The 20,980-nt window shown below is 50.9% G+C and overlaps 1 protein-coding gene across 8 annotated transcripts in view; it reads left to right on the top strand.

Moving 5' to 3' along the window:
• Positions 1-20,980, top strand: part of CNTFR (ciliary neurotrophic factor receptor) — a 200,707-nt gene that overhangs the window by 59,599 nt on the left and 120,128 nt on the right. Inside the window, exon 1 of one of the 8 annotated variants that reach the window (XM_032096478.1) lies at positions 11,382-11,684. The exons of the other annotated variants lie outside the window; for them this stretch is intronic. The gene's annotated coding sequence lies outside the window, so the exon portion shown is untranslated. Of the gene's footprint in view, positions 1-11,381; positions 11,685-20,980 lie in introns of those variants that run through there. 8 annotated transcript variants of the gene reach the window in all.

The raw sequence follows: 20,980 nt of genomic DNA, 5'->3' as shown, positions 1-20,980 counted from the left end.
CATGCAGGGCATCACAAACAATAGTAAGCAATCAATAGGCTAAATCCTGAGGTCTCTTACCCAGACTTTGCTGGAGTAAAGGTTGACAAAAGTGCTGAGTAGTTACTCCAGACTTCAGCCCTGAGCTGAGGGCAGAAGTGATTGACTGATTTATTGATGATGCATTTCACTATGAATCTAACCTGTTAGTCACAAATGCTCATTTAAGCATAAATCGTGGTCTCCCGTGAGCAGAGAGCTTCTCCTGCAGCAGAGCTGGGGAGAAAGATTTCAGATGAATGACTTATTTGGTGAAAAGTAGTTTTGGATCAACGCAAATAGCTTGTGTTTCTGTGTTGTGCTTGGGAAATAGCCTCACAGAAAAAAGTGAAAGCCCACTTGTGAAAAAGATGAAGAGCTGGATTCTGACACGATGTTTAGATCTCCTTTCCAACTGGTTTTAGGTTTTCTTCCCAAATCAAAAAGCCAGACAAGTTTCAGAAGATTCCTCTGAAACACTTTTTCCTTGCCCTCTGAAAGCCTTTTTCCTTATCCTCTGCAGCAAAACCAGCAACACACAGCACTTCTAAAACCTGGCGCTGACTCTCTGTGATCCCACACCTCATTTATTTTTAGTTGGCCCAGCAGCATGAGGACTCAGGCTCTGGCAGGCATTCATTCAGTGCTGCTGAGCTGTGGTCTGGGATGTGTAAGGCTGCTGGGTTTGCTGCCCTGATGGGGAACTGGGCTTATCCTGCCTGGATGGAGCCTTGGAAGGCTTGGAAGCAGGGTGCAGCAGCCGAGAACACCACATCCCTAGTGAAAGGGTAGGCAAAACATTAGCTGCTCCTGCTGCAAAAGGCTGTGCAAGCCCTTTGGAGGTGTCTGTGGTGTCACCTTCACCCCAGACTCTCAGCAGCTGGGACATGGCTTGCTTGCTCCCCGTTCTCAATTCACCACCTTTTTTTTAATCCCTTAAGCTGAGTAGTTTCTTACTATTCAGGAATAAAACCATGCTACTCTATTGCCTTCATAGCTGGTTTTCCTCCTCATAATGCTGCTTTTTCTTTGTTTTGAGCCTGGCTGCTGCTGGCTACATCTGCTGTGGCTCCCAGAGGCTGTGCTTGCTGTGGCAGCACATGGGTGCATCCATGGTGGATGCTGTAGGAAACCTCTCAGACAGATTTGTGCATGTGTATATGCCTCTCTCAGTATTTCCTGTTAATTAATGGGCACTGGAGTCTGTCGTCTGTAACAGCACTCACTGGAGGGTGATAAATTGTTTGTATGACAAGATGGCAGTGAAAGCTGGGTGAGCTGCGGCTGTCGGCACTGGGTTTGGGAGCCAAGGGTGAACGTCAGTCAATATCTGGATGGCAAGAGGGATGGTGAAAAGCCCAGCAGATGATTGCAAGATCCCCGAGGCATCTTGCCTGGTTGTGCTGGAGGAATCCTTGCTGTGGGCTCCAGCAAGAGGGCAACAGTGCTGCACCAGACCCTGTGATTAATTGGCAGACCCCAGACCCGTTGATGCTTTCTGGTGTGGAGGGAGGAGGAGGAAGGGTCTTGTGCCTTGGTGGCCATCCCCACTCCACAGGGAGGGATGCTGGCTAGAGCTTGTAAGGATACACCTGGAGCAACCTCTCCTGACCCACGCTGGGTTTTGCTGCCTCTCGTACCACAGGAAAGGCACTGCGCCATGACCTGGGATCTCTTCTGCTGCAGTGCTACAGCTTCCAGCAAACCCTGCTTGGTAGCTGGAGTGCCCTGCACTGCTGCCACCACCAGAAATCCCTGACATGCTTTACCTGCTGATGCCAGCATGCTAATAGCGGCACAAGGCTTGGCTAGGCATCTCCATGTGGGACTAGTGCTTGTGGTGACCTTGATGGGCAGCCTTCATGGCAGCAACTGTGTCTACACCGCAGTAACTGGGTTTAAACCACCAGCAGGTGGTGGTTGAGGTGCTGTGTTGCAGAGAGATACAAGGCTTCATGGGTGTGCTGGAGTATGGGGCTGGATGTGATGGATCTGAGCTACTGGTGTTCACAGTGTTCTCAGCCTGGTCAGTTGTAGCCCTGAGCCCAAACTGAGCCCACATTCTGAGCCCTGCATAGGAGACTCATCCTAGGGAAACAGCGCTAGCACCAGAGTCCAGCCTCCTGGGGAGCAGACGTGGAGTGACATAGCTTCTTGCTGCGTTCCCAATGGGACTGGCTCCTGCTGCAGCCCTCTGGAGCACACCACCTGTGTGCTGTAAATCCGTCTCCATTTTGGCTGGCATGCTGAAGCTGGGGCTTAATCGCCCATTGTGCTCATTGGGACTCCAGCAGTCAGAGCAGGGATCCTGCTCAGGAGGACAGTGTGGGTCCCCGTGGGATCCGTGCTGCCCTGGGACCTGTTGTGCTTCCCACGGTGCAGGGGGAACAGTCTGGATTTACTGGGAAACAGAATTATCTGCTTCCCCAAGTGGGGAAAACAATAATAATAAAAAAGTGCCTTCCACTAGGTCATGAGCCATTACCTCGAGGGGCCCTTCATCAGCTGATGAATTCTACTTAATAAAATAAATACTGAGAGAAAATGTAATTGGATTTCATTTATTACCCAGTTCCGTCTAGCAGCCCCAGATTATACAAAAGCAATTAGAGAAAGCTCTCCATTAATAGCTATCTTCAAGCCGCCCAATGGGTTCATTCCATCAAACCTTCTGGCTTGTGTAATTTCCTTTCTTGGAGCTTGCTCCTGGCCAGGGGAGGATGTGGGGTGTGCAGCGCCATTGCCAGCAGCCTGTAAACAAAAGCAGCCCTGTCTCTAACATTTGCACAGGCATCGTCTTCCCAAGCATGTGGCTCAGCCAAAGGGTATCCTGGTTTAGGGCGAGAAGCCAGAGCACCTGGGCAGTTTGGCTGCAGCCTAGGGCTTGGTTGTGCCTTCCCTGGGATGAGAGCATCCTTCCTCTGCTTGGCATTGCCACGCGGTGGATCTGACTGTGCTGCTTGGCAGTGGGTGGGTGTTCAGAGTCCATGGGGGCATCGGGTATAACTGTCCACCTGAGGGCCTGGCTGGTTCTTTGGTGCTGATTTTTCCTGTAATGCCATCAGGTTGCATCCCAGCTTCTGTCTCTGGCACCTTGCAGGGACACAGTACAATGCTTCTGCTTCCTTGGGTTTTTTGCTAGGAGCACAAGGCAGGCGTGGGACAGCTTGCTAAAGCTGGGCAGAGGAGGATGTCTCATATTATCTCCCTGAAAGTCTTATGGCAACACAGAGAAGTGTGTTTGAGGACTGTCACAGGGCATGGACAGATGTCTGGCACCTGTTGTCACTGAGGACAATGGCAGGTTAATCTCCAGCAGAGGCTTAACCTCATATCTTGATTCATTATCCCTGTTTACAGTGGTGGATAAGGAAAGACAATTACAGTGGAGATGGCAACTGGGGGGAAAGATGCTGAATGATCCCGGAGGATGATTAGTGAGGAGTGGTCTGTGGTGGAAGTAGAAGGGGATGTGCACATCCCTTGTGTGTGCACATCCCCTGTTTGTGCACATCCCTTGTGTGTGCACATCTCTTGTGTGTGTGGCATGGTGTACAGCTGTGAGAGGCTGCAGTCCTCTCCCTCATTCTTCCAGCACTTGCAGCCCTGGAGGAAAATTGTCTGGCCATGCTGCCTCCTTTTGGGCCAGTCTCATTTTTGAAAGGACCACATTTTTGTTCCACCACAGCAGATGCAGGGCTGGAGGGAGGGAAGGGATGTTAAAGGTTGGTCCCCTTGCATTGTGGAGAAGGAGGGAGGGCTTTAGGGGCCAAAGAGGTTCTTACCTTCTGCCTGTGGGTGACATTGTCTTGTCATCCCAGTTGTCACTCTAGGGAGAAGCCAGCACCCTTTCTCAGCTCAGACAGCCACATCTGTTCCAGCTGATGCTTTGATGGAGTCAGAGTGGCTCATCAAGGATGCACCAGCACCTGTCGTGCTAGGCAACCTGCACTTGGCTCTGGCATCTTTGGTCACTGCTGCTGTGAATACACTCTCTCCCCCACTGCCTCTTGCTGTCCCCTGTCCCAGTTCACTTTTCCTCCCCTCCGTTTCATGCTGTAACATCCCCGGCACAAGGCTGGGGTGAGAGTAACAGCACAGCCAGGAAGGAGCTGATGTTCAGTTTCAGACAAGAAACAACATAAGGCGTAATGCAACCGGAAAGGTGAGGGCAGATGGAGAGGGCCAGCAAGGCTGTGTGGCTCTTCATCTTCATTACAAGGCTGATGTCTGTGGTCTTGTTTCCGTGCTGCTTGCCAGCAAGGGAGGGATGGCTAGTGAGCAGAGATGTGCAGGGAGAGCTTTGCTTGCAGGAGGCGAGGCTGGTCCTACTGGATGGTGAGAAAATCAGAAGGAGATTTACTGGGGGTAGCAAGCATGGGAGTACGGGGGTACAGGAAGATGATGTGATGGAAAACCCAAAAGAGACAAAGGGGGATGCTCTCCTTGATGGGAGATGGCAAATGCCTTGTAAGTGCAAGCTGCCTGCTCACCCTGGGTACTCACTCTGGAGAAAGAAGTGTTTGAGAGCATAGGAGGGGAGTGGTTGATGCTGATATAACTACAGAGGCAGGGGATTAATCGTGACTGGTGAGATGGAAGGTGGTATGAGGGCACCTTGCTCAGGCCAGAGAAGAATTAGAGCATGAGATGGTGAAACTGTGGGTCTGAGAAGAGGGCTGAGGTGTGGAAGAAGGTGGAGACCTTTCCAGCATGGAATGAAGGATGTGCAAAGGTCAGACAAGGACAGTTGGACTGCTACTGACTGCCCCTCCCTCCCAGAGCAACAGCTTAACTTTGGCCTGAGGGTTAACCCTGGGCTCAGTTCTGAGATATCAGAGAAAACTCCAAAAGAAGTAAATCCAGCCTCCAAAGAAGAGTGGGGGCTTGAAAACTGCTTTTTCCAAGCCAGCCCACAGTAGTGACCACATGAAACCTTCCTTTTTTACCTCATTGTTTATTTTTAAAAGGGTCTTTTATTTATACTCCCTTTAACATCCCTGCTGTTAAAGCAGCCTTATTAGGATGCTGCCCTTCACCAAGGAACTCTGCTATCGAAAAAGAGCATTAAAGATTCAACAAATAGCTGAGAATTGGGATTGATCCTAACCTCCCATAAATGGGAGTACCTTCCCCATTAATCAGCCTTGGTTTTCACTTACAGGATGATGGCCTCAGTGCTACACTTCTTCAGGACTAAAAGCACGTTAAATATTTATCACAGCTGAGTATTCACTTCCCCCACTATTGCCAACTAAGATCCACTGCTTAAGCCTGCATTGGCTTGACAGGTTGTGTAGTGAGGTGGCATGCCATTAGGAAACCTCTTGTGCCAACATCTCTGCTCATCTGCTGCGCTAAGCACAAAGAGATGGTGGCATCTCTCATCCCAGAGCATGGTCAGCATGGGACTGTGTTATAAAGTCTCTCTGCTGGTATTCTGCATTAGTAAATTAAGCATACTACTAGGGATAAGATGCTTGGGTTTGCTCTTTAGCAGAGGGCTGGATCATCCACACTCCGCCATGTCTCTTTTAAGCTCAAAAATAGCTTTATTTTATCCAAACTGCTCTGTAGGAGCAGCCCTGTACTGAGGCTTTGCCCCATGCCAGGATCTTCATTCGCAGTTCAACGTGGGTCTCTTTACATTGCAGTGCCTGGAAACATTTCCCCGTTTACGACCCTGCACTCTCCTATGCTGAAAGGATGGCAGGTACTGGCAGTACTCTCTGCCTTTCCTTAGGATGTTGGGAGAGAGTTCTTACTGCCTTGCAAGGCTTAAAATGATGACAGGGTGTTCAATGATCCAGTTATTGGTCTATACATATGTAGATACATCCTTGCTAATTGTGCCTATAGCATTTCAGGTGTGCCTATAGCATTTCAGAGAGCAGCTATTTTAGGAGCATCTCTGGAAGCTGCCTTTCTATTTTGCTCTCTGATCTTGTGCTGGCTTTTCTTAAAAGATGGCGCTCGACTTTGAGAGTTGCTGATGAACCTCAGAGGTTGGAAAAAGCAGGGGCTGCTCCATACCTGAGGTGCCCTATGGTGCTGCTGAGAGCAACCCCTGACCCACAATGGGAGCAGTTTATCTGCTCAGGAAAAGCTCCCTGCAATGTTGGATGGAGTTTTACTTCTGCACCCGAGCTCCGCGCAGACTTCCCTTGGCCAATTCCAAGAGCTGAGATTGAGCTGTTGTTGCTGGGTTAGTGCTTTTTTTTCTTTTTACATTTTCAACTTGCTGGTTTGGCATCATCATGATGCATCTCCCCGTCTTGGCACCCACCCCCTGCCGCCCCCACCTCCAGTTTGAGTTGCTGATGTGTGCAGCCTTGTTGTAGCCGCTTACATGTACGGGCGTACAATGTGTTTCATTATCCTTGTCTCAAACTTGTTTTGCTGCTGTCACGCACCAGAAAAGTTAAACACGTCTGATCAAAGGCATGTAAACACAGCTTCAAAACAAATGCCCTCGAGTCCTGCCAAAAGCACAGAGCTGTCTCCGAGTAAATCACGTCTCGTATTCCCCTGCCTGTGCCTCCTGCTTCTCCGAGCGGGTGTGCAATGCCGCCTGATCTCCGGGAGCCTTGTGGGCTGCTGTTTGAAGCAGGGAAGGATTGCCCACTGGTTGAACAGATTGCAGTGAGGATTTGCCCCAGCGAGGCAGCTGGGAGGAGAGTGGAACCTCAGCCTCAGGGCAGGAGGGAAAAGCTCGCTGCATCCTTGCACATGAGAGGCAGCAAACCCCAGCTGTCTGCAGCTCTGGTGGGTCAAGGGAGAGCAAAGCATGATATGAATTGGCTGAAAATAAAGGTGCCAAGTGTACTTTTTCCAGGTCTATCCTCGTGCTCCAGCTGGTGTATTATCCTGATGCAGTAGATGTGGGACCAGGAGCATCCAAGGCTACTGCTGTCTGTGCTCCCAGGGCATCACTGGCTTTTGGGCTTGGTTTGACACACAGTCAGCCAATTGCACCATTTGTGGGATGAGAGGGGCCGGGCAAAGGAACTGGAGATGGTTCCAGACCAGGAGATGCTTCTCCTCTGCTCAGTTTCCAGCCCTGGGGGGCAGGGAAGGATGAGGTAAGGTGAGGTGAGGTGAGGTGAGGTGAGGTGAGGTGAGGTGAGGTGAGGTGAGGTGAGGTGAGGTGAGGCTTGCACCCCTGGCTCAGGGACTGATGTCACTCGATCTCCCATGAGATTGATAAAAAATAGGGAATTCTCTATAGTGGCAGACAAGTCAGGTTTTCATCTTACTACAGCTTTACAGAGGGCTGGATATGCATCTTAAGCAGGAATGGAAATCTGTGGGTTTTTGCAGCCTCTGAGGGCAGGTGTTTTCAGAAAACACTGGCTCCTTTCAAATCTGCCAGAAACCTATTCACAGCTTGGCTACCAGCACGGCCAGCAAATAGTTTGGGAATTCATGAGCTTGTGAACTGACCCGGACTCTGCAAATGAGTTGCCCAAGGTCTTTGCCAAATGCCTTTGAATAATGGACATGTCAGAACCAGATGGGGTTGCAAATGGCAGGCTATTAGTGCCCAATGCCTGTGCCAAGCAGTGCTGCACGTGTGTGCAAGCACGCAGTATGTGCAGGGCTTGTCCTGGGTGCAAGTGGAGTGGCCGAGTTGCTGCAGGTAAGATGATCCAATGGGTCTACTTCAAACCACCTAATTGCATTAACAGGGGTGGTAAAATCTCAGTTGCCCCCCCTCCCCCCCCCCACTGCTGCTGGGCAGTCGCAGGCAGGCTGCAAAATGCCCTGCAGGCAGTGGGGACATGGTCAGAGGTTAATGACAGTGTCAGCCTTCATAAATCATCCCTAATGAGACCTGGGAAAACGTTGGGTTGCAGCTCTGATGCATGGCTTGGCTGCACTGTCTCCCCTTTACTTTGTGCTTCTCCTGCAATTTGGTTTCTAGGATCATCCGTGTGAAACCTTTGTGAGGCTGAAGGCGCTGGAGGATTTCCTGCCTGACAAGGAGTCCTGCGCTCTGCTCCTGGCACAGGCACAGGCTGCGGAATAAATAAATAAATTTCCCCTTTTTGTTGTCCCTAAGGACAAGTTCATGTGTCCCTAGGGTGCTAGGAATCTTGGGCTGGAGGGTATTGCCTGTGTCCTCGTGTGGAGGAGCAGCATGCTCTGCGCTTGCTGATGCTGGGTTTGGGAGGCCTCCAAGTGGAACCTGAATCGTAAAGACTGGCTGGTCCACTGCTGCCTCTGGGCATCATCCTGGTCAGACAGAGGGCTGCAGGCACCTCTCTCAAGCTTTCCTCTCAGCCCTTCTCACCTGCATTGGCACCCCATTATGGGCATGTCATGAAGTCCAAATGCTTCCTCTGGGAGAATCCTGTGCAGGAAGCAGGTCTCCAAATACGTTTTGCAAGGTGGGAGGATGAAAAAAGGTTATTGATGTCCTCACCAAAGGCTGCCTCTGGGGCTGGCAGTGGTGGGCTGCTCTAGGCTGTGTGTGGTCTCTGCAAAAGCTGCCAGACACCGGCCGGGACACTGGGAGGAGTGAAGCAGGGTACAGTCAATACTCCCTCCGATTTATTATTTATAAAGTACTGTCACAGCCCTGGAAGTGTTGGGACTCTCAGAAAAGCTGTAGGAATGTACTAATTAAAGAACACAATGGGAATGTAAATTGGGAAAGCTCCCCAGGGGGAAGCGGCCCTGGGGGGAGCTAATTTGCCAGTCCCCACTCCTCCCCTGCAAACTGGCTGAGACACTGGAGCAATTAAGGAGGAATTTGAGTGTAAAATATAATCTGGAATTGTGTTTTTGGCTTTTTTTTTTTTTTTTTTTTGTACTTGGTTTATTTTTCTCTTGGGTAACCGTGTTACCAATTCCGTAATTGCGACTTTAACCCTCTGTTCCGCTACAATAGGGTTGTTTGTGGGATTTTTTGCAGGGGGTGGTGGTGGCATTGGTCCTTGTTGTTGGAAACAAATTCAGGTGAGTCTGCCAGCACCAAGGTGGCACGTCACCTCCCTGTGTGATGAAGGATATATGGCCCCAGGGCAGGGATAACACCAGCTGATCTGGTAAGAGACAAGCCCTGACTTTGGTATCATAGAACCACAGAATGGTTTTGGTTGGAAAGGATCTTAAAGATCATCCCATTTCAACCCCTCTGCCATGGGCAGGGACACCTTCCACTAGACTATGTTGCTCAGGGCCACATCCAGCCTGGCCTTGAACACTTCCAGAGATGGAACTTCCAAAACTTCAATGAGCAACATATTCCAGGAATAAAGTATGATTGTCAGAGTTGTCTCCTGAAACCCATCCTAAGAATATGGCTTTTTTGATCTGTCTTTCTTCCTGACCATTTTTCTTCTGTGTGGCCTGGCTTACTCCTTTCTCCTGTTTTCACTCATCTTGCTCTCCTTGGGAAATACAAGTATTTTGTGTCATTGGAGCGGTGGCCAGTAGTGTGGGCTCAGGGTAGTGGCTGTGACTTATTTCTCTTTTCCTGTCAGCTTCTGTTACACAGTCCAGGGTGAGAAGACAAACAGAGAGATTGTCACAGATGGGAGTGAAGTAAACACATGCTGAGGTTATGGTGGTCAGCAAGGGGTGGCCCTCAGCTCATGTGCTGCTTGGTGTTGGGTTCATGGGTCAGCTGTCTCCCTGTGGTCAGGTTTGCAGTTGAGCAAAGGGTTTGTGTTCTTGGGATTTGGGTTTTTTTCTTTCCTTTATCTTTATCACACACTTCAGTGTGCTGTTTAGTGGAGGATCTTCAAAGCTGTAAAAGAGCTTTGAGAAGAAAAACTGGTGTGATTGTAGCTGCAGTTATTTGTGATGGCTTGGTTGTTCAATCATTTTAAGATGGTGTTCTTAGGCAGGCAACAACTAGTGTGTTGCAGGGTCCTCCTCCCTCTCTCATTTTTATCCTTCTGATTAGCTTGAATATTTATTACATTTTATCAATAGGCATTAGTTGCCTGAGGTTTCATCCATTGCTAGCTACCGTTTGCAAGGGTTTGAGAGCTCTCAAAGCCAAGACATTGGAAAACATCATAGATGTAGATTCATGTGATAATGAGAGCCCTCAGAGAAGTAAGACTTTGTCTGGCTGTGGGGGCTGACGTGCTCTGGATAAGCTAATGCTTTGTGATAGAACAGCATCCCTGGTCCTAACCCTGCAAAGCCTGAATTCAGCCTCACATGAGGGTTGCAGAGCATCCCCCTTTCTCCCAGGGATATTGGGAAGGGAAGCCCCCATCCACACAGCCTGCTGCAGCTGGTGGTTTCTGCTGCCACCAGACCAGGCTCCATCCCCAGGGTCAAGCCACAATACCCCATGACCTCCTTGCTGTGGCTGCTCCTGGACAGCCTGGTGACTCTTCATCTCCTCTGCCCACGTGGATCCAATAGCTGCATGCAGTGAAAAGTCACACCGAGCTTGGGAGCCTGGGGAGAGCCCCTTCCCAGCTGGGGCTGGACCAGCTTCTCCCTGCCCAGGACAGGAGGGTCATCTGGTGGAGCTGCCACTGTGGTCCACATCTCCTACCATGGGCCACATCTGCCACTGGCCAGAAATGGGCCCTGGGGTTTCAGCATTGTTCAGAAGATCGCAGCCAGGATCCGGAGCAATCCCAGCCGTTTTCCTCTAAGCCTGCCCATATTTATTGCCATTTGTTCTGGTTTATTTTTCCAAAAATAAAAGTTGGTTGAAGTAGCACAAAAGCTGGGGAGGAAACAGGCTGAAGGAGCCTGAGGAAATAAAGATTTAGAGACTGTGCTGTTCACTCCCCCCCCCCCACTACCCCTCACCCCCATCTCTGAAAAATCCATGGAAAAGTGGAATTCAAAACCCTTTCACCTTTTTTTTTACTGTAGGGCCTACAGACTCCATCTGTTACAGCAGGTAGTCCAGTGAGGCAAAACAGGAGAAAAGTAGTATTTTCCCTATTTGAAGGTGGGAAGGGTAGGGCTGGGAAGCTGTGGTGGAGGCAGGAGCATGGCCCATACCTCTCCAATCACTGGCTGTCCCTTTCTCTACTGCCTCTGCAGCACCAGTGATGGTCTTTTAGAGACCATGCTGGGACCTGCTGATACTCAGGATTGCATTTAGGTTCCAAAATGGCATTTTCCAATGTGACCTCTGACCCGCCTGTGCTGGGGTATCCAATTCTCTGCAGAGCTGGTGCTGATCACTCTCCCTTCCTCCCTCTCTCGCCATCTGAAGTTAGTTTCCTCTGGAAGACAGGGGTCAGGAATACTCGGGTGCTGACGGATCAGTATGTGCTTTCCTGGATCGGGGCCTTGCATTCCTCTTGCCCGTCCAACTGGATGCGGGATCCCTCCTGGCCTTGCAGCGCTGGGGAGATGCTGCAGCAGGGCATTGAGACCCAAGCAGCGCAGCAAAGCCACTCGTCTGCAGCCACTGCTGCTGCTTTTCTGCTGGCAAAGAAACTGACCTCGAGTGTGGGGATAAATTAAAATCAAGGAGCAGCTGCTGCGTACTGGGCTGGATCAGGCTGATGGTGGCTATCGGAGCTCAGTCCTAACCCCAGCCAGCTCATTTAACTTTCTGACCTGTGAGACAGCAGCTTCCCGCTGGGAAACAGCCCTCGGCTTTGCTTGTCCTGTCTTTGGGCAAGGGAAGAGGCTTCCTGGAAGCGGGCGGTCTGCGATCTCAATCGGGGGACAAGGTAAGTCACCTCCTCAGCGGGGTTGTTTGCACAGCTGCGGGTGGCCATGCCCGCTCCAAGAACTCCGCATTCTTCCCCGCGCCGAATATCCGGGACAGGCATCATCCCTCCGCGCTCCGCGCACTTTCCTTTCCGTCGGCGAGCCTGGGGAGGCTCACCCGAGCATCCGAGCGCTGGGGCTGGCCCTCCGTCATCCCGCCGGTGTCCCTTGCCTGTCCGACGGCACCTCGGTGCAGCCGGCCCCAGGCTGCTCAGGGGGAAAGCCGCCTGTGGGAGTGCCGCCCCTGGGCGCACACGCAGTCGCTGCCGTCCCGCTTGGCGTGGCCCGCTGGCAGCCAGGCTGTCGGGGCAGGAGGATCTCTGCTGACAGCCTCCCTGCGCAGAGGGGCATTGTCTCCCTCCGCTGTCACCCGGAGCATTGTTTTGTTTGTCACCAGCCCTGCCGCTGCCCAGCCGAGCCCTTCCCTGCGTGCGGGTTTTATGGCGGTGCCTCCGGGACACTGACAGCCCGCTGACAGCCGTGGGTTGTGGGTTTTTTTCATTCTGCCTCCATCACCCCGAAACCCCAGCATGAAGCCCATCTTCAGACTAGCAGCCGCTGTGAGATTTTCATGGCTTCTCTCTGTTCCTTTCCTGCTTTGCAGAGCGCTCAAATCCTGCCCCATTTGTCCCGAGACTCCACAAAGTGGCGAGCCCCGCGCAGACAGCATGCTGGGGCAGCTGCCCGTGCTGGCCCTGGGATTTACTACAGGCAGTTTGTCTTCCCGAGGAAGTTACTTTCCAAGATAGCATCTGGTCTTTTATGAGGTCTGATCTAATAAGGTGGTATGTGTGCAAGCATGGGGGTGGTGTTTTTATGTTTGTAGATGTATTTTAAAAGTTTTATAAATAGCGGAGTGATGAGATGCTTTCTTAGTCCAAAACTGCATCTCTTGTGCCTGTGGTTTTGCTGAAATTATTGCTGGATCCTGAAAGCAATTTGCTTCTCTGAAACGACAGGAGGGCGGTACAGATAGTCATCCTTGGAAGACACACACATTAGCAGTAGTATTCTGCAACGTCAATGCAGAATTATTCTCTGAGAGTCTTATTCACAGCACAAGAGGCAGTCAGCCACGGAGGTTATGGGGGAAAACCAAATACTTCTGCACACAGCTTGCTGGCCAATTGAATCTTCTTCAGAAAATAGCAAGAGACATACCATGTTTTTAGGGGGCTAGGGCTCAGTTTGCAAATAATTTTCCTGGAATAAAAAAAATAATAAAAAGTAACAAGAGGTTTCAATGTGTGTTTGTGGGCGGAGCTGGAGAGAGAAGCTACATGCAAGTTTCCAGAGGGGCTCTGGTCTTTCACTGGTGCACAGCAAGTCCTGCATGGAAAAAGGACTGGATGGAAATTTGCTGTGGAGCTGCTTTTGTTTGTATTTGTTGCTTTTAAAGCTTTGGCTGAAAGAAAGGAACCTAGAAATTGAGGTGCAGCTCTCGGGTGTTAGCTTTTGGAGGAATTTCTTCCAGTAAAATTGGAAAGAGAAGGAGGACTGGCTGAAAAGCATTGTAGTGATAGGAGAGGGGACTGTGCTATCTGCAGGCCTTTCATTAATAGGCGGTTAATAAGTGATATGCTAATGGTGTGTGGGGACCTGGTTACTTGTGGCTTTCTATCTGGGTAGTTTTAAAAGTATGTACAGAGCTGTCTCATCTAATTTATATTTTAATGCTACCTCCTCACCTCTTCCCCTTCCCTTTCTTCCTCTGTGTGCATCCCTTTCACTCTTTCTAGGCTGGCTGCAGCAGAGCAGGTAGGCACCATCCCTTGGCATGGGGTTTGTCTGTGGGAAGCCTGGCTGCCAGGGAGGCCACCAACACGTAAACTTCTCCAGGTCCCACCAGTGCTTCGGCCAGCTGTGGAACCCACGGGGATACAACCCCCCCGGTGAGACCTGCCCTGCCCTCCTGTTGGTTTTCAGAGTATCTGCCCCTTTCCCCTGCCTTTACAGACCCATGTCTGGATGTGAGTGCTTAATCCCCTCCTCCCGTGGTGACCCCCGCAGAGCCCACCCTGCCCGACAAAGATAACACCACGCTGAAGCCACCCCTCGGCACATCCCCAGCTCCAGGATTTGTTTTTCATTTCCTCTTGGTCTCCCCTCTCTCCCACTGTGAGATGTAAGGGTTTGGCAGCAGATCCCATTCACCCTGTTTGCTTTCATGCAGAGAATCATTTCTTCAGGGTGTTGTGTTAGCAGCGCTGGGGGCCTGAGCTGAAGCCACTGATGTCTTCTTGAAGAAGATGTGAAAAGCAAATATGTGCTGTGTGACCTAACCTCCTACCTCCTCGCCACTCCCTGAGGGACCACCACCAGCTTCCCCAGATTCACCCTTTTTGGGCTGTTCTGTACATCCTATTTTTTCTTGCAAGTTTTCAAGCTATTCCTATAAACTTGTACAGAAAGGGGAGACAAAATGTCACCTGTGTGAGATGGATTGACAATAGACCTGGTATTTCCACTAATTTAAAGCAAGCCATCCATCATCACATGGAACCAGGGTTTTCTTTGCCATGTCAGAAAAGTATTACCTAGAAGCCAACAAAAAAAAAAACAAAAACCAAACCCCAAACCAAACAAATCCCACCTTCTCACCGGAATACAGAATTACCAGCTGATTTAGCATCTGCACCCAAGCTTTGCTGTTCGGCTAGATCTACACATGGGTGTCACTGCAGTCATTTCCAGTTTGGTACCAGCTGTCCTGCAGGCATCTCTCAAACAGTGCCCACATGATGACAATGTGATGCTGTGTGCAGGTGCTGGTTGTTATGAAGATCAGAGCTGCTGGTCAGGAGTGGATGATATTTCACACAATGAGCTTCTCCTCTTTCTGCTCCAGGAATGGCCAGGAAGCTGTTCATATGGAGGGGAAGGATTCTGGGGACAAGAAGTTAGTTATGTGTGTGTTTAGAAGGGAGATGGGAGAGGTCAGGCCTTTTGATAGTTCAGTAAAGGGCCTAAGAAAAAATAGCCCTGAGCTTTGATTGAAGGCCTGGGTGCTGCTTTACCAGGAAAATGCTACTTGCTGTTGTTTGCACTGCTGTGAGATACTCACTCAGTGCCTCCTGACAGCAAGTGTTTACATCTCTCAGCAGCAGCTCACCCAGGAGGAACTTGCCTCACATCTCTGTTTCTGGCTTCTGGTGGGACACCCAGCCCTGTGGGCATGAGGACACTGGTGCTGGGCTACCTGCAGCTTCACAGAGGACAGCTGATGTGCCAGTGGCTCCTGCTTTAGCTTTTTCTGGAGATACAGGGCTCTCCCCAGAACCTCTGTCAGATCTTTCCAGAGCTCAGTGGAAGCAGGAGGAAAACGCCTCCTCCTCAGTTTTGTCCTTTGTTTCTGGCTCCACCTTTGCTTGCTCAGCTGCCGTCCTGCTCTCTGCAGAGGGCAAGTCCAGTGCCGTGAACAAACAGCACTGGAGACTTTCTGCACCCAATGCATGCTCATGTCCAAATTCAAAGCCATCCTTCCATGAGGGCTTTGTAAGCCACTCTGCTCCTATGCACATTTCTTACCTTTAGCTGAAGTTTTTCTGGGAAACAGACACAAACTCTTCATGGGAAATTATTGTTAGGTATTTGCTCGGTTCTGGCCATGCCTTGAGGAGGAGCAGGCAGTGCCTCACCATGACCCGGGAGCCTCTGCTCAATCCTCTGCCCTTGCTGGGCAATGGAGCAGATAAGAGATAGCTGCCTCATGTTGCACTCTTTTTTTCTTTCCCCAGCTTCTCATTTGGGATGAGGTGAGCATAAGCAGGGATTAGTTTGTTAAGCTGTGACAGTTCATTAAACTTCTTGGACTTTTTTCTCTGTGTTTCCTCTCCAGACGCTGCTGATGGCTGAGCTTGTGTGGGGGTGTGTGTACAGATACTATGGGACAGGGCAGGCAGTGGAAAATTTTGAGATTTTAGTTTCCAGATGCCCTTATCTATTTGCAAAGCCTGGCAAGTACCTTCAAGAACTTTTGCATTTTAGATATTTCTATTTTGAAAAGCCTCTGGAAGTAAAGTTCATTTTCCTCGGCTATTTTTTCCCTCGAAGCAAGCCTCTTTTTTTGGTAGGAACTGATGGCTAAGGCTTAGATGTGTAAAACTTGGTGAAATTAATGGGAGCCATGCCCTGAATCTCCTGCACGGCTCTTAAATCCTCTGACTTGTAAACAAGGAGCCTAGTTTGCAGCTGGCTTTAAAAGTCTGCCAGAGCAAAACCCAGAATGCTGAAGGTAAAACTAGGGGGATGCTCGCAGGGAAGGGGAAGGGAGCAGTGTCCTGCTCCTTGATTAATACCTTGTTAACTGCTGCACAAATATCGGGGTTGGAGCTGTGGTGGTGAAGAGTGTCAGGGCTGTGCTGGTGGGTATCAGCATCACACCAGTCCCTTTTGGCTCTGAAGCCTGTGTAACCCCATCTTTTAGGGTTTGCAAGGAGACCCCAGCACTGAGGACTCTCCAGGCTCTTGCAGTGGGTTTGGCTGCCCTGTTGGGTTACTGTGCATGGGAATGTGCTGCTGGCTGTATTTTTCCCAGTGTGAAAAAGTCATCTTGGAAGGGAAATTAATTGCGTGCAAAGCTGTGCCACCCCACAGTGAGTTTCACCCTGCACATAGCACAGAAGGGGCAGCTGAAGGTAGAGATGTGAGAGCATCTCTTGTGTAGCCACAGAAATCTCATTTGATCCTCAGTGGTGGGAAAGGAAACGAAGCAATAACCCAGGACAGTTTAATAGAGTTTGGGTGAAATACCGTTGTTTTTGTAAGCTGGTCTCTGTGCAGTGAGGGCTCTTTAGCCCATTTGTTGTGCTTGGCTCTGCTCTGGATGTTGGCATCAGCTGCTCTGCAGGTGCACGTGTCTTTGGCAGGAAGGAATTGGGATTTGGGGATTCGCCTTTGTTTTGGGAGGGGGGAGAGCGGGGGGGTGGAGAGGGAAAAAGCAATGAGATGATGTTTGTGTCTTTCATGTGAGTAGGACACACTGGGGAGGCGGAAGGACACAGCCCAGGGTTCAGTCCTGTCTCAAAGAGTCGGCTGGAGAACGGGGTCCTCTCCCAGTGGCTCTCTCTGCTTTTCCTGGGACAGAGCAGGAATGAATCCTACAGGCTGTGGGGCTGCAGCACCAGGATGAGGCCAGCTCTGGTGAGCGGAAGTTTGCCCCAGAGTTGAGTGCAGCTGAGACAGGGAGAATTTCCTGTGATGTCCCCAAAATCTTGAAAGTTTGGGGCAGAAGGGAGGTTGTGCATTTCCAGAGCAGAGCCCATAGGGATGCAGAGACATGACTTTTTGGGAGGTTTTTTACCATGTACTTTGCTGTTGTTTCCTTCTCCACCTTTGCTCCCTCTTTCCTGCCTTGTGCTGTGCAGGGGACCAGCAGGAGTCAAAGCACGAGTCAAAGAGGTCAAAAGCACAAAAAAAAAGAAAAGCTCAAACCCCAGGTGCGCCTGAGGAAGTGGTTTCACCCTTCCAGTGGTGGGACAGAATTCTGAGGGCAACTGGTCCCCGTGGCCCTCAGATGTAGTTTATGGGGGGCATCACTGCTGCGAGCACCCCTGTGCTTGCCAACTGCTGCCCAGTTTTGCAGCACGGGGACTGGTGGGAGCAGACTGGGAGCCCCTGTAGCTAGCCCTGGGACAGGGGCTCTTTGGCCCAGCAGACAGAAGAAGGGAAGAGGCTGATGTTTGCCCCAGCTAAACCCTGCGGATGAGCAGAGCTCCGCACGCTGGCACGAGCCCAAGGCATCTTTGCTTCCTGCCACCCTTTCAAATTAAGCAAACGATTCATTTTATTTCTTTAATTTTCCAAATGGAAGTGAATTGGCTGCGCTGGCAGGTGCCTGATTGACGTTCCAGAGAGGATGGGAGCTGGGGGCTGGGGGGGGCTTTCTGATCCATGCCTGCCCCAGTAGGGACCCAGCCCTGCTGCTGGGGGCCACTTTGTCCTCTTAGGAACAAGAAGGGGATAGGTGCATTTCAAGCCATGGGTAAAACGATTGCAAAGCTGAGCTCCTTCGAGGTCTTTCCAGGGCAGAGGAGAGAGCCGTGGCACCCCTGGTGCCCCCTATTAACTCCTGGCATTTGGTGTTTTATGAGCGTGGCTTTTCCTCTTGCCTTTATGATGCTTTGCAGAGCCTTTCTCATGCATTCGTTCAGTCCCTGCCTGCTTCACAGGGACACTATCAATAAATGACACTGGCTTCACTGGTGAGAGACAGAGTCTCCTCTTGCAAGGAGGTTTTGGGGTGAGATGCTCCCACTGGGGACCCACAGGGAGGGCCATGCACCCCTGCTGCAGGGCTCAGCACCCATCTGGGCACTTGTAGCCACACCCCTAAACCTCCCTGGCTCTGCACACAGGTGCAGGGCTCTCTGCAGAGCTGGCTGCAACTCTCCCTGCAGCGAAATAAGTGTCCAGAGATGGAGAGGGGAAGATTATCCCCACTACATGACAGTGATTATCAAATCTATCCGCTGCATCGGTGAAATGAATGGCAGCTGGTGGCTCACTGCCCAAGTGCATGGCATGTAATTAAGGTCTAGCTCCCCAGTCTCTGTAAAGATCCCTTCCTAATCTCTGGCATCACAGTCTTGTTCTGGCTTTTTACCCTGCTGCTGTTTTTCTGTGCTGTTTTTTCCCCTCAGCTGCCCTCCCCTGTCTCTTGGCGAGCAGCAGTGGGGTAGGAATCCTCTTCTTGACCTGGTCTGGGGTGCTGGAAATGCAAACCCTCAGGATGTGAAGGCACCGTTGGCTGTCCTGGAACTGAATCAATCTTACTCTGAGATGCTACTGAATTGCCAGGGCTTTTTCACCTTGCCTCCATCTCTCTGAAGCATCTTGGCTGCTCCATGGGGTCCCTGGGAGGGTGCAGGGGAGCAGCCTTGGCTGAGCATATAAACCCCTGGGCTGTTCCACTGTGGAGCAAGAGAAACATGGTTGTGTCATGGTGGTGATCCCAGCCTGAGTATTAAAACAGAAGTTTAATTGGCCATTTGAGGGAGGAAGAAGCAGTTCTCACACTCACCTCAGCTGCTCTCAGCAAGGAAATCCCCCCTGAATTTCAAACCGGGACCGATGTTCTTGGGACTCATGCTGCTGCTCCTCTGCTTGGTAAAAGTGTCACCAACTCTCAGTCTGTGTCAGTGGGGAAACTGAGGCACAGCATGCCAATGCAATGCACTTGGGGCTGCTCAGCCTGTGTCCCAGTCAAGCAGGACTCCCAGCAGGGCAGGGACCACCCATGGGACAGCAGAACCCACAGCTGTGCAGGGGTTGCAAGCCCACAAATCTTCTGCTTTCCCTGATGCCCTGCCTATGAAGGACAAAACCACTGGCAGTTTGAAAGAGGAAAGGTAAAACATGAGCTGTGTGTGAGCTGCATGGCAGCCAGAGGGGTGCAGATAAAAGCTCTCCTGTCTACCACCAAGATAAATTTCATCTCTGGCTAATTCAGGAGTGAAAAGGAAGCTCGGCAGCTGGGTTTTGTAATCCTGCACAGAAAAGGTTTTCTGGGAGACACTGGAGCTGACTCATTTTTACGTGGGCATTAGAGATGTGACAACTTAATTGCGGTGAGTTCTTTGGAAGGGGAGCAGGAATCAATAGGTGTTGGGTAAGGCACTCGTTTTAAGATAACGTCTGTTTGTTAAATTATAGTAATTTGTCTCCGTGCAGCCTCAGAAGCTGTTAATTGCGAGCAGCCCAGAGGGTCGGCATGCTCTGTCCCAGCTTGAAACCCAAATACTCGCCCTGCCCTTAGGATGCCTGGGATGGACATGCTGGCAGTGCTGCCGGCTAGTGGTGCCGCTGCCGCGGTTCAGGCAGGAGGGTCCCCAGCTCCGGGGGACGCTGAAGGTTATGAATTCAAGCCCTTAAGCGTGTCCTGTAATCCCTTTTCTGGCGCGGAGAAGAGGCAGCCTCTTCAATTACCAGGGCATGAAGGGCCGGAGGGTATGCATTTCCCAAAGGCCAGCCCAAGGCTGCAGGGAGAGCAGCCAAAAATACTCAGCTTATTTGGGCACGGTGGGGATTCGCCTTACATGGCTGGAGAGTAGTTTGTTAAACCAAAAAAAAAAAAAACAACAAAAAAACCCAGCAACCCACCCTGAGACCAGATGCTGAGTTTTGCATGCTGGAGCGGCAGGGAGGTCTCCACGGGCTTCCCGGGACTGGCTGTGTTCCAGATGTACATGCACAAACCTCCCTGCTCCTGTCCTGGTCCCACTAGGGCACGGCTCTTCTGGAGCTAAAGCCTTTTCTCTCCGGGGCTTTGGGCTGACATGGTCTGGGCTTAGAAGTGTGTTGCAAACAGGAGAAGCTTCAAGGGGATACTGCTGCTCCTGGATGGGTTTGAGGAGGGGGCTCTCATAGAATCACAGAATGCTTTGGGTTTGGAGGGACCTTAAAGATCATCCAGTTCCATGCTCCCTGCCATGGGCAGGAATGCCATGCACTAGGTCATACGGCTTTGGTGTGGCATGGTTGGACAGATGAATTCCCCCATCTGGTGCATGCTACAGACCTCCTCTGTGCTCCTGGCAGCTCCCTGCTCCATGTCTCAGCCACTTTGTAGGATGTGGATCCAGTGGGACACTGCACACCTGTGTGTGAAGATGCCACAGGAGTATGGGATAGCTGGAGGTGGTGGGTGACAACTGCAGGAACTGTGTCTTCCAGCCCCGTGCAAGCCACCCCTCAGAAAAGCCTGCATTTGTGCGCCTTTTCACAGCAGGCAGGAAAGTCTCGACAAGTGCTGTGTGTTTTCTACCCAGCGTTTTGCTTAGAGCATGTTTTATTTTTCTGATTTTCCCCCTCTGCTTTCTCCGGCTCTTCTTTCACTCCCCAGCCGTGTGAGCACAACTTACTGCCACCTGGTGAGAGCTGTCTGATGCTACACATCCCCCTAGGCTGGGAGCCTTCCCCGGGCTGCCTCCCTACCTGGTCGGCTTTGCCCTGCCCAGCTCCTCACAGTTCACTCAGCTGGTACCCAAAAGCAGCAAGGGGTTGGGAAGAACAGCAGCCAGATCAGAAAATTAAGAAGAGGCTCTTAATGGAGCAAGGGACTGTATATTCTCCCTGTCTGACACTGGGGATATCTGTTGTGCAGTGGTCTGGTCGATGGTGCTTGATGTATCCACCAGAGCTCTTGGGAAGAAGGAGCACACAGAACTGGTTTAGTGCTGCGCTGTGCTGTGGCAGTCCAGCTGAAGAGCAGGACCAGATGGGCCCTGGTTTTCCCTCCATATCCAAAACGCAGAAA

The sequence above is a fragment of the Corvus moneduloides genome, chromosome Z (assembly GCF_009650955.1).
Source record: "Corvus moneduloides isolate bCorMon1 chromosome Z, bCorMon1.pri, whole genome shotgun sequence".
NCBI classification, from domain to species: Eukaryota; Metazoa; Chordata; class Aves; order Passeriformes; family Corvidae; genus Corvus; species Corvus moneduloides.
This window is presented reverse-complemented; position numbering and strand designations above follow the sequence as displayed.